The sequence below is a fragment of the Bombus affinis genome, chromosome 5, assembly GCF_024516045.1.
Source record: "Bombus affinis isolate iyBomAffi1 chromosome 5, iyBomAffi1.2, whole genome shotgun sequence".
In the NCBI taxonomy this organism is placed as follows: domain Eukaryota; kingdom Metazoa; phylum Arthropoda; class Insecta; order Hymenoptera; family Apidae; genus Bombus; species Bombus affinis.
In genome coordinates, this window is record NC_066348.1 from 13,376,216 (window position 1) to 13,389,401 (window position 13,186).

General features: G+C 38.7%; 1 protein-coding gene across 4 annotated transcripts in view; it reads right to left on the minus strand.

Annotated features, from left to right (window-relative positions):
• Positions 1-13,186, minus strand: part of LOC126915956 (NAD(+) hydrolase sarm1) — a 137,811-nt gene that overhangs the window by 48,673 nt on the left and 75,952 nt on the right. Inside the window, exon 2 of one of the 4 annotated variants that reach the window (XM_050721214.1) lies at positions 6,045-6,141. The exons of the other annotated variants lie outside the window; for them this stretch is intronic. The gene's annotated coding sequence lies outside the window, so the exon portion shown is untranslated. The remainder of the gene's footprint in view (positions 1-6,044; positions 6,142-13,186) is intronic. 4 annotated transcript variants of the gene reach the window in all.

A 13,186-nucleotide genomic window follows, 5' to 3' on the forward strand; every position in this document is an offset into this window, starting at 1 on the left:
TGCACGTTGCCCTCGCCGCGTCTAAATCGAGATGCACTTCAATCGAGCAGCCACGGCAACTATACTTAAACTTAACGAACACAACGCAGCTCCATAGCCAATGCTGCTTATTTACGGACTAATTAATTTCAACTTAATTACGAAGATTTTTGTCAAAGGTTCGATCCATTCGCGTAGCTTTAGTTTCGATTTTCTCGATCACTTTGATCGTAGTTACTGCGGAAGATCATTCGTTGGAGAACTTTATATCTGACAGAAGATAGCAAAACTCGATAACTGTTTTATATCGTATCTGAACTTTAATCTTTGACATGATAAGCTCTTGATTTCCGAGATAATGAACCGTCGATTTCATTTTTTAAATAAATGGCCTTCATTTATGAAAACAAATTTAAACAGCAGAGTTGTCCGATCTGCCAGACGATGATCCTAGTCTTCAGTTTCTATTTTCTAAATTGCTAATTTTCGTAACAAACGAGCTCCTGATTTCGATTTTCGTAGCCTTCGAATTCCAAAGTATCGATTTCCGAAATGATACAGCTCCAATTTTCATGGCTTTGGTTGTCAAAAAATTAAAAACGTAGTGTTATAAACAGCTCCAAAAATTATTCTGATAACGAAGGATGACAAAAAGGAAGATACATACGCACGTATCTAAAATACATTTAGAAAGCGACGTCCAAATGAAGTTGGTCGAAACACGGTGTATCACGGAGAATTAGAAAGTCGTGACGTATCTTGGTTTCTCGAAACAGAAAGGACGATAATAAGTTCAAAGAGACGGCGAGAGCAGTGATAAGCCTTTTGCAACTACTGTCTGGTAAGAAAATATCGATAACTATTTAATTTCATTTGCTATCGGTAGACTTTAAAAATTACCTTTAAATCCATAAAATTCACTTATCTTTATATCTTATTTTATATCATCGGTAAATTAGAAAAAAGAAAAGATATTAACACCGAATAATAATCCGCTAATAATTGATTTAGATACAAATAAATAAAAAAACAATGACAAAATTTATACTTCCCCTTAGCGTCTAGCAAATGTTAAAAGGAATAAATATAAAACATTTACCATCGAAGAAAATCGAAGCTCAGGTATAGCGTTTACATTTCCTAAAATAATTTTATAGACCGATCATTCGTCGATTCGACCATTTCGATCGAATGAACCGCGTTTTGGTAAATCTCCACCGACGAAGAATCGTCACGAACGTGTTTTCATTCGCGACACGATCCACATCGGTGAAACGAGGGCCGGTCGTTCGTGTCTCATCGAATTCATTCTCACGACATGACAACAGAGAGTCCCGGCTATGATTCACTCCTTTTATCGAGCCACTTAAACGCGTGGTATTCTCCAGCGGCGATAACAGCCGCGAAACGTGAACGGAAACGGGCAACATTTTTATCCTTCGCCGCTATTTATGGTGACTTACGCGGAAATGGATCGTTCGTTTCACCGTCTACTTCCTCCGCGCTTAACCAAACAAGCGTCAACCGTGACGTAATATTTCGGTATACAGCGCTTAAGATTCTATGAATCTTCCGTAGTCTTCCAGTGTACGAGAATAGACACTTCCGGATTATTATCGATGTTTTGCAACCTTGACAAAATTATGAACTGATTCAGCGAATTTGATCGAAGTGGCATTCTAAATACGGACGAGCAGGAAATTTGATAAAAAGGAGCCACAATGTTACGCGAGTTCTCGTACGAGACTTATCTATAGTAGGAAAGTTTCATTCATGAAATTCCAAGGTTTGGACCAACTCTTAATCTGGAAGATCGTGTAATTAGAAACTCCAAGTTCATTGACATCTGATTTTTTTTTTTATATTATGGGAAGCTGTGAGCGAATAATTGAAAATGTGATAAGAAATATTATACGATTGATATGTTATTACTTCTCGTGTATACTGTGTTTTTAATGGATTAAATAGTTTAAAAAAAGAAGATAGGGCGACAGAAACAGCTGGGTTAAATAAAGTTATATTCTGTTACAAAATACTCGCTCGATATATTAACCGGTTAGCTGTTTCTGACGAGTATACTCGTCGCGAAGAAATATTTCATGTTACCACGAGCACTGTTATAATAAAATTAAAAATCAAAACAGTCAAAGTTTTCAAACAGGCTGCAACAGCTAACTTTTTAACTCCAGCTTAATTGGAATTTGAAATTTAATTTTTTTTCATTTTCTGATATATAATATCGTCTCCAAATTTCCAATTATCAAACAACAACAAAAAACAAAAAAAAAAAAAAAAAAAGGAAATATGTTCAGCTTCTCCGTCGCATATGTAACCTCGTTTCTATCGTGGAATTTGTTTAAATCCATGTATAAATTGATCGGCCAAACGAAAGATGAGTCTCGCGTTGAAGAATGAAGTTTGGACGAAGAGGGGCAAATTATTGTGGCACAATCCGGATCGGTGAGTCATGAGACGCGTGTCACCGTGTGAGATACGCTGTGAAGAGTAGAGCCACAACTCCGTGGAGGGATCGGTGATTCACCTTCTGCCGGCGGGCTTATCGCCGCCTCTGAAAATTCATTACGCGAGCGTACCGCGTAATCGGGTCGTGTTCGGTCCCACCCATAGAAAACTTAAATCGGGGATACGTTATCGATGAAAAGAAATCGATGACATTAATCACCGTTTATGATTGATAGAGGAGATATGTTCCTTAAAAAAACGTTATCGGTATTGTAATGCGTAATTTAGTACGAGAGAATAATATGGGAAGATGTTGGGAAGCTCTCGAAAATAAGAAGAATGATTCATCGTAGGACAAAGTATTAAATCTTCTCGCAAGATAAAATTCGACGATAGACTACAAGTTTTATCAATTCCGTTACATAAAGTACACGATTAACGTACAGTTATCAAGAAACAATTTTCTTTCGCGAATTCGTTTATTACGAGAAGACGATCGAATAATAGCAAATTCGAAAATAATATTTTTCAATGTAAGTTTTTCTGCTTGTTTCGAATGTCTTGTAACACGGGTGGTATCTGGCGTCTGAGAATATGTTTGTTCAAAAGTATATAGATACTATTGGTTCTATATGTTTAACGAGTTATTACGTGAGTTACAAGAACGACGCGTAATCTTGTTCCAAGTTCGCAATATCGGCTGAAGCACGATGAAGAAGCTGCGGCAGTTCGTTACGTAACAAGAAGGAACTTTAAAAAAGAATTGCGAGTTCGTTAGAAAAATATCAAAGTGTCGTAACGTGGGAAGTGGAACAACTAGAAAAATAAGAAACTCTCGTTAAAAAGTGGAGAACGTATTGAGATATTTGATATGGCAATATAAATTTCAAGCATAAAATCTCGAATCGAAGAAAACACTGTTTTAAAAAAGCGAAGAGTAAATTGAGATATGCAGTTGGGTATCTGCCACAGCATCCTCCTACCGCGTATCTGTGTGTACAAAATAAATTCGCAAGATTTCAGCGAGTAATTCCAATTCGCCGAGTATTTTTCCGCGTAAGCGCAGCCACGAGCACGCGCAGCATGAACGAATGAGCTGGATGAATGGACGAGGCTGTGAATCATTCGTGGAGGAAGTTCAAGGTCGTACGTTACGATACCGAGCCACGTGCTTCTGTATCGCCTTGTGCGTGTTATCACGAACGCATAATGTGCACGGCCATTCCACGTTTCCTCTTCGTTAAACCACGTTTCTTTCCTTTGAAAAGGTCGACGATCCTTCTGAAGTCTTTCGTTTACAAGGATTCGTCAACTTTCAACGTTCGTTCTCTCGGAAATTTTGTAGCACGTAGTACTTGACACTCGAACATTAAGCAATAATTCCATAAATCGTAATTCCACTAAACTCTAAATAAAACATTTCTATGAATTTCAAAACCACACTCTGATTTAACGATCTTAATGAAAGCCTAGATGAAACATGTTTAACGTTATAAAATCGAGCAAATTTGGAAACTGAACACACCTCGGTTCAACGACCCTAATAAACCCTAAGAATAAAACACCCTTGTGCATTCCAGAAGTTTAACATACGACTTAATTTTACGATTTAACGATCTACCTAATAGACTCCAAGTTAGAAAGGATTTTACGTATTCCGAAACCGTATGCCAACTTAATAAGCCTGATTACGCGTCTCAGCCAGTAATCAAGCAAATTCTTCGAATCTTCGCGAAAATGATTCATCCGTCGTGGCTTGCACAACGACCTGTGCAGATTGTGCAGGCCGTCGATCTGAAAATCGAGGATCCACAAGGGGGAGGCAGGAGCGCAACAAGAAATTCGGCTGAGTCACTCTGTCGGTGGATCGTTTGTGGCATGGAAACGCGAAGAGCGAGTACGCGAGTTCCCATACCGGGCCCCTTGGCGAATGCCGATGAGTCACGAAGGAATTCCAGACGTGCACACGAGAACAGACCCCCTTTCCTTTTTCTCACCTCTGGGTCAGTAGACATTACATGCCAGTCGGTCGGTTTACCACTTTGAACCAACCGATTCCTGGATGACATTTTGCTCGACACGACCTCCAGGCGAGTTACGTTCGTATTAACCCGTGGTTTTATACCTTTTCTCTGTTTATTTTTCGAAAGGAATTTTCTTTCCAGAACGTCGCACATTATTTCCAGTACAATCGTAGAATATAGTAGGTGTTTTGATTGTTGCGCAAAAGTTGAATGGGAGAAGGTTGAATAGGTCTCAACGAAGAGACGTCCGGAGTTGTGTAGAGAAGATTTGGAAATTGTAGACAAAGATGACGTATGGGATACTTTTATATAAATAGTAAGAGACACCATTTTCGATACAATATTTGATTGATAAATTTCAAAATCGTTATGAACAGGACGATTAGGGAATCGTTCGACGAAGAGACGTTCGGATGTTTATGGAGAAGATTTGGAACAGACAAAGAGGACGTATGGAATACTTTAACAAAATACCAATTCAGAGGCGAGACGTGATATTCAGTCAGAAATAGTAAGAGACACGATTTTGAATGTAATATTCTACTGACAGATTTTGGGACTGTTATACGAAGAACAAGCGGGATACGTCTGATAAAGCGACGTTTGATAGTTTGATATTCTCTTCGGTACATTCAGCTTGTTCCCTTTCTTCGCGACTTTAAAGGCTGTCGTTTATTCTGGTCTTGCGAGTGGATGAAAACACGCGAAGAAAAACGTACGCCTCGAACGAGTTTCGCGACGATCGTAACACGTGAGTCAGCGACTGTGAAAGTCGAATGCTCATCTCGTAGCAACCGTAGGTATACCATGACAGGACTAACGATCGATGCACCGTTACAACGACCAGACAACGCGGTGGCATTGCCAACCAATGCCTCCCAGGCCAGCGAAAAATTCCATGGAACTTCCGTTCACGCACGTTCCAGAATTCCTAACAAGCTGAACCCTCTCAGCGAGGCTTCGTTTCTCGGAAGTGAAAGCATATTTTAATAATTTTTTATCTCGTTGAATCATGGAGAATTTTAATGAAAGGGACTGTTGCCTTGTTTAGCAACTATCAGAATGGCTCAAACGATGAGTTTCTAATATTTCGCAGTGGTTTTCTAAATTTAGCGTAGATCGGACGTTACGATATCGCTATTAATTATTGAATCGCGTGTTTGAATTAAAATTCGTCTTTGAAGATTTGAACGACTTTTAATAAATTATACGCGTACATATAGAAATGTTTTTCCCATAAATCTTCCACTTTGATTTCTTCGAGATACGTACTTTGGTTTTACATTTTAGCCGCCAATATTTGCGATATCGTCGGTTCGAAGTAATAGATTTTGCGATATCTCGCATATTATTTTAATTACACCGGAACTTTCCGACATACGAATTTTTATATTCGTTTGCTGATTTGAACCAAATGCAAAACGCGTGTTACATTTGTCGTATTATTCGAGTCAGAAATCGAAAGAAAATTCTAATTCACGCTACAGCTCTAAATACTCTCTTATTTCACAGAAATTCCAAGTTGTCAGCAGTTTCTAATGGTAGCTTCCGAAGAGAGCAACAAGAGGACACGTGTACCTGTTCGTTTCCCTCCGTTCGAACGATTCAAATCGACCGATAACATCTCCGTCTGGCAGGTGAAAACCGCGACGAATGGACATCGAAATGGACTCACCTGAAAAAAAAGAAAGGGAAGATTCACGTTAAGATAGGATTCGAGGTTGAAAAGTGGCTGGTGGAAATTACAATGTGTAAGAGAGCGGATGATTTTAATTATAGTGTAACGACCTGCGACGTTTTGCACGCCCACGTTTTTCTGAGCTTTTGTGAAGGCGTGACGCAGACAGCCAGAAAACGACGAAACTAGATTACATCGGCGACGGAAAGTCGCGCCCTTTCTTTTTTCACGACCTTTCAGTCGGCTGGAACGCGTTGACTTACAGCGCTCGATCCGGAGAACCGGAATTCGAGCTTATTTACGAGACACCGGGGGCTTCCATCGTGGGTTTTCTTGTTTCGTGAGAGGTTGGAAAAGGAGTGCTGCTTGATAAGGAAAGGTCCAGATTGTTCGCGCCTTGAAAGTGCAGTGTGTTTTGTGCGCAGACGGCAGACTTCGTCACTGTGCGAACAGCGTGTTTTGGTCGGAAAGTAAAGATTCTATTGTCTGCGAGGAAATTGAGCGCGATAGAACTCCACTTTTAGAATGAAATTTCGCTTAACTTAAACTTCCGTTAATCGAACATTCGCTGTTTGAATTCGCTTAACCTCTTATTTATTATATGAATTTTGTTTCTCTGTATGACAGAGTTTCACGCGAATTACGCGTAAACGCCACAGCACCGCAATGTGTGACGGATAATTCTGTTCTCTACGCAAGCACATTGGAATGAAGACTTTGATAACTAAATTATAATTTTTCTTAAAAATACGATGCATATACTTTAATTTTAATAATTTGATTTAATAATTAATAATACAATTTAGTGTGATATGTTTTAAAGCACGGTACGGTACATAGACTCACGATACAATTTTCAAACTCATAGCGCGATAGTGTTTCTCAAATTGCTCTTCGTTTTCTATTTTAAAGCGACATTTTGAGGTTGATGACCCTAAAAAATTACAAGGATACGGATCGGCATATTAAAAAGAGCATGGTATATTTATATTAACGACCGATACTGGTGTATCAAAGACAAAGACTATATATTCTGTCTGTATATTGTTAACGCTGTTATAAAACGTTGTGAGGGCAAAAACAGTGTGAAGCAAGACAAATGAGAAAGATCATTTGGCTCAAACGGTGAGCGTACAAGTCGATAGAGCGAGCCACTATAGTGGCGCATCGTAATATAAGATGACATCCGCGAAAGTCATTATAGTGGCGCGTCGTGATATAAGATGACATCCGCGAAAGCCATTATAGTGGGGCATAGTGCCTAAAATGTTAAAAGCGAGCTTCTATTATGTAAAAGACAAAAGGTTGGTAGTGAGAAAAGTTCGCAAGCTCCTGTTATGCGAAGAAGTCTAATCGCGTAGATTGTTTGTCCTCCGAGTTTAGATACGTTCGGGTAAACGAAGCTGAAAGCATTCTGCTAAGTCTGATTCTATTTAATATTGGATAATGAATATTTTATTCGCAAGGAAGTCGAATATCTAATGCGCGCCTCGAAAATCGAGCGTTACGTGCCTCCTGGCATGAAACCACTTTCCCAAACCTAATTCATAACTTGTCCCTTAGTCACACCTTCCTCGTATCGAATGTGAACTCTAAACTCTACTCGCACAGAAGTATAAAGAAAACGATCTATCGAATCTAAACAAGCGAAAATCCAAAATTATCCTCTCTTGCAGGAAGCTTTGCGAGCTCCGCAACAAAAGCTTCGAATCAATAAAGAAATTTCAAGGAAAAGTCACTCACCCTCGCGTAACTCAAAGCGTATATTGGTATAAGTAGCGTTTCGAAAATTCACGAAACTTCGCGCAAGCGATAACTGATCGAAACTTGTTTCTCTTGAATCTCCGATATTTTCCTAAACCTCGCTCTTCTTTTTCTGAATCTTAATCGTCTAAATTGTTAATCCGCAGCGATCGTAGCTCATAAGTTAGATAGCAAATGGCGAAAAAATTCTTGCAAAATGAAACGGTTGGTTTGGGAGGAATCAAGAGATTGTGAAAATTGTTTACAGAACACATTCAAAGAAGAGCGTAACAGAATTCTACAAAAAGAATAAGATGTTTCTCTCTAATCTCGTCTCTAATCAGACATGCGGATAACAGACACTCAAAATATATTAAAATTTCCACGAAAATTGTGTCTGGTTGAAGCTAATCGTTTTTAAAAAATTACGTATCATTTGTAACATATTCGAGTGTAATCGCACGAGCTTTAAATCTCTGAAATTCTATTCCCAAAGAATTAAGAATCTTCGAACAGCTTCTCATCTCGGCCGTTGCACGATCAACCGAACGAAAACAATCATCGAAGATTGCCAAACAAACTCATCCCCTCGTCCTCCAAACAACTTTCCTTCTTCGAAGCGGTAAGGATACGAAATCGAAGGTTGAAGAGAGTAGAAAGGTGAGGAGGAAAAGAGGGCGAGGTAGAAAGGGTGCGCGTGGGTGTCGCTAATCAGCAACGGCGCCACTCAAGTGGATTATCAACCTGCGAGAGTCTCGAGGCCAACCGAGTTCGCCAAAGGGAGGGGAAAAAAGGAAAAGAGAAGAGAATGTTGGGAAGAGAGAGAGTGAGAAGAAGAAACGAGATCTGTAAACTGCGATGTAAATGACCGCGGTCACGCTCGGTTACGTCAGATGTCGGTGTGAGTACACCTTTACAGCTTACGGAAGGGGCGACGACGTTGCAGCGTAAAACGATAAACAGCCGAGTGGAAAATTGCTCCACCGATTTGCCAGGCTATGAACCATCGGGAAAAACTCACTTTATGAGAAACGCGGTTTTTCTATCGTCAGGAGTAAAGTGGTTTTGAATTAATCGATATTTACAAGAGAGTCAAATCGACTAGTGAAATGAGGCAGAAGGGATGAGTTTGGAGGATTTTTTGGAGAGGACGGAGAAAAACGATTATTGATTCTACGTCTTTTTGGCGAAGACTACGCTGTGGATATTTATGCACTTCAATTTCAATATGCAAAGATGGAGTAGAACGCGCATGGTACGCGAGAATATGCAAAATTTCGAACTAACGCGCGTACAGGTACTCGTTGAAATATTTAGAGGTTGAAGCAAGTTTTCAAATTCTGTTTCTTTAATAGTACGCGTGAAAATCTGTATTTATATAGATACGTAGACGAGTTACGGGGTATTGGCGTCTTATTATTATCATTTGTGTCTTTGTACCGAGCGAACGTTTTCTCTGTCTTTTGATTATGGAGATTTTGTATACAATTTAAAAATCGATGGTTGATATCGAAAAGTGATTGGTCTCTGATAAATAAGACGAATAAATTCTATTTATTCGTGGATTAAAAGTTTCTGAAATCTCCATTTATTTTTCTCGGACGTTAAAAATGACAAATCGCTTCGATTAACATTACGTGCTTTTGCACGAGAGAAATCGAGTCAGACACCTCGAGGCATCGATTTATCAGATGCCGACAGGCAAATAGAGCTTTCGATTACTCTTTCCGGCGAGAATGCGTTGAAAAGGGGGGAAAGTTAGCAGCAGCGTTCAAGTGAAACGATAGACTAATGACAGACAGATTTTACGGTGAATTGCTCGTCGATTTTATACCCTTTGATCAAACCAAGCCTCGTGACACGTTAATGCTTTGTGCAATCAACGTTTCTCCGTGTGTTTCATTCCAACAGCTAACTATGTACCGTATGTAGTCCCCTTCTACGCTACTATTTCTTTCTCTGCGATTAAAGCGCAAGGATTTTCCGATTAAAAGGAGAATTTTTATCTTCCACGCACAGCGTACAATTTATTCTTCGTTTATTATTTTCCTCATAGGGCACGCGATCATTATACTGCGATGAATAATATTTGGAAAATTTTGAAAAGCACGCGTTTGATTTCAAAGCCGAGTGGAAAGATAATCGTTTTGCTGACACGGGATTAATCGACGATGTAATGAATTTTGAAAGCTGTTTCTTCGTAAAAAGTAGAAAAATACGATTTTATCGTATTCCTTTGTTATTCGATCGGAATAATTCAAAGATTCCAAAATTCACTCGTTGCTGGATTATCTACGACGTTTCCTACAGAGAATTAATTCTCGAGTAATTAAAAACTCGCAAACGAGACAAATTAGCGCAAGTTTTATTCTCCCCATCGCGTTGACTCTGTCGAAAGATAAAATTGCAAACGAGCGTAGAGACTAGCGGCGTTCTCAAGGGAATTTCGACAAGGTCGGCGGAGAACAAATGGCGAAACTGACTCTTTATTAATACATAAAACGTGCAAACGAACGTTTTTACGAGGTAGAACAATTGGGCACGGGAACACGTTGGGTTTCGTAACGGTTTACGAGCCGTTCAATTAGAGATTTCCTCCATAAATTCTCTTGCTTGACAGAAGAACGTTCTCGTTGCTCGAAAAGGCGCCGCGACCGCCAATCGCGTTACACACAAACAGCAGGAAAAAAAAAACACGATAGTGTCCTTTGCGGTTAATCGATTCCACCATTATTTCTCTCTATTTCTGTTGGCAATTACGATCTGACCAGCGACTCGCGTTAATCGAGCTCTCGGCATTTTTTACTCTCTGTTTTTTTTTCTTATTTCTTTGAAGTCTTTAATTCATGATACATTTGTGGCACACGAGCTGAGAGATACGTAACGTGACCTAAATTGCGCTACATACCCAAATTAGTGCACGGGACGAGGAATTAAAAGGCCGAATTTAAGTTTTATACCGCTTTACTGGAGAACGATCCAATTACGAATTTGAATTAGTAAGAGTGAGCGAAGCAAATAGAATTTTGACTTGGTATACTCTTACGTTGTGAAATTTATTGAAATCAGATTTTCGAAGTTTGTCTATTTTTTTTTCTTTTTTAAGAGTATTTCCGTACAGTTTCATTATGAATTTGTGGATATATTTTAAAAGCACTTTTCGGATATTTGAATTATTTTAATTACGAATATTTCGTGTCAGCTTTTTGAAGTTCGTCTACTCTTTAAAACATTCTCGAATATTTTAATTGACTTCATTGCGAATATTTCGATCCAGCTTTCTGGGCTTGATGTACATTTTAAAGGATGTTCGAATATTTTGTAATTGCATTTTTCGAATAGAATACATTTTCATTGGATTTTCATTCATTTACATCATCGAACGGCTCGTATCTAGGCTCTGCAATTATGCGAGTTATGCCGCGAATGCGTTACAGAATCAAGGAATGTTAGTAACGCTACGACGCTCTTAATTACCTTCTGCTTTACCGCAAAACCATATACTACAATCTATAAATTTGCAATGGTTCGCCAAGTCGAGAGTATTCTAAAAAAAGATCACAGAAAAGACACGGACATCTGACCTCGAAGATATCGGGTTATTAAAAAGAATTCTAACGAGAAGTCTACTTCGATGATTTTACAAATATTCACATTGATAGAACGAAGGAAACAGGACGAGAATCGTACGAAAACTTCGCACAAAATACCAAACGTTTGTATTCAACCAACGTAAAGTCGTAAAAATCTAAATATCAACAGTTATTCAAAAGCGTTAATGTCATTTAGTTATCTGTAAATTTATTATTCGAAAAATTCTAACAAAAAGCTAATCGAAATCAACTCTACGAGCATCCAAAGTGATAAAACAAAGCAAAACAGGAATATTACATAAAAAATCGTTCAATAATAATAATTCCAGCCGACGTTATTCAAATCTCTGTATAAACAGAAGATTGATGAGATAATCGAAAAAGTAGTAACATAAAGGAACATAAAGGTAATAATCGTGTAAAGGTCGAGGTTAATAGATATACGTACAACGATGTCGACAGTCAGAAGAAAAAAAAACGGATAATTAGGCGTCTGAGTTTAGTGAGATGCTAATAAACCGATTAACGAGCGGATACGAGACCGTTCCTAGTTGTTACAAAGTAAGATGCAAACGTCGTGATAAACGAATCTTCCATTTGCCAAGGAAACCGACGTTAATTGCCTTCCCGTATTAATTGCCTCTAAGTAGGACAATTTTGCGGAACGATCCCCTCTCGAACGTGGAAAAACCACGTTATCTACCGAGTCGCATCGAGCAACTAATAACATCTGATAAAAAACTGTTTAGAAATTTTAATCCCCCCCGGTTAATTGCGTATTTTTCAAAGGAAATGATACTTAATTGGGGGTAGATCGAGCGAAGTTCTCGATAATACTTAGTTTTGGAACTCGAGTGTTTTTTTTTTTTTCGGTTCGAGGTGTCGAAAATTTTTATACAGCTGAATTATACAGAATTTTAGAATTAGAATTTAAAAGGGTCGTATAATAAATATTCATAGCGATTCCACGGCCGTAAGTAACTTTCCGATAAAATAAAATTCTAGTATCGAGTAGTTTTTTTTATTTTATAGCTGAACACTGAATATTCCGTAGAATAAAGTACGCTCATGTTATGATATTCATTCAGGTCTATTTTCCCCTCAACACTATCCCTAACATTACTTTAATAGACGCTATAAGGAAAAGAATGTCGATGTATACTCGTTATTACTCTTATCAGCAGCAATATCCTAACTAAATTACACTGAAGTTGTACTTCTACCACTCGTTGTTTAGATTCGCATCAACAAACTCGAATAAGCCGAAGTTTCCTGTAGGCAAAAATATGCCTATCCCACTCGTTGCTGACTTCGGTTACTGCTAAAATTATTCCTGGAATTTCCACAAAGTATCAAATCACACGCAAGATTGCATTCATTTCGTCCATCTTTCATCCCCAATTATGTTCTCTATTTCCAATTACGGTGCATCGTAAAGAAAGAATAAAATATTCGCTACCTTTTACTTAAAGAGAACGTAATCTGCACTTTCATCTATCAAATGCATCGTCTCGTTACTTGCGAAGGCATTGGCCGACACACGTGCACCCTCCGACACCGTAATCTCAGACGCGTGATTCGCCATTGTCTCGCAGACGTGCAATCTTACAATTAGCGGCGGACGATGTGTCAACATCGTGGCATTTTCGCTTCTGCTTGCAGTCTGCATGACATTTCTGCGACAACAGAAATACGATTCTCTCCAC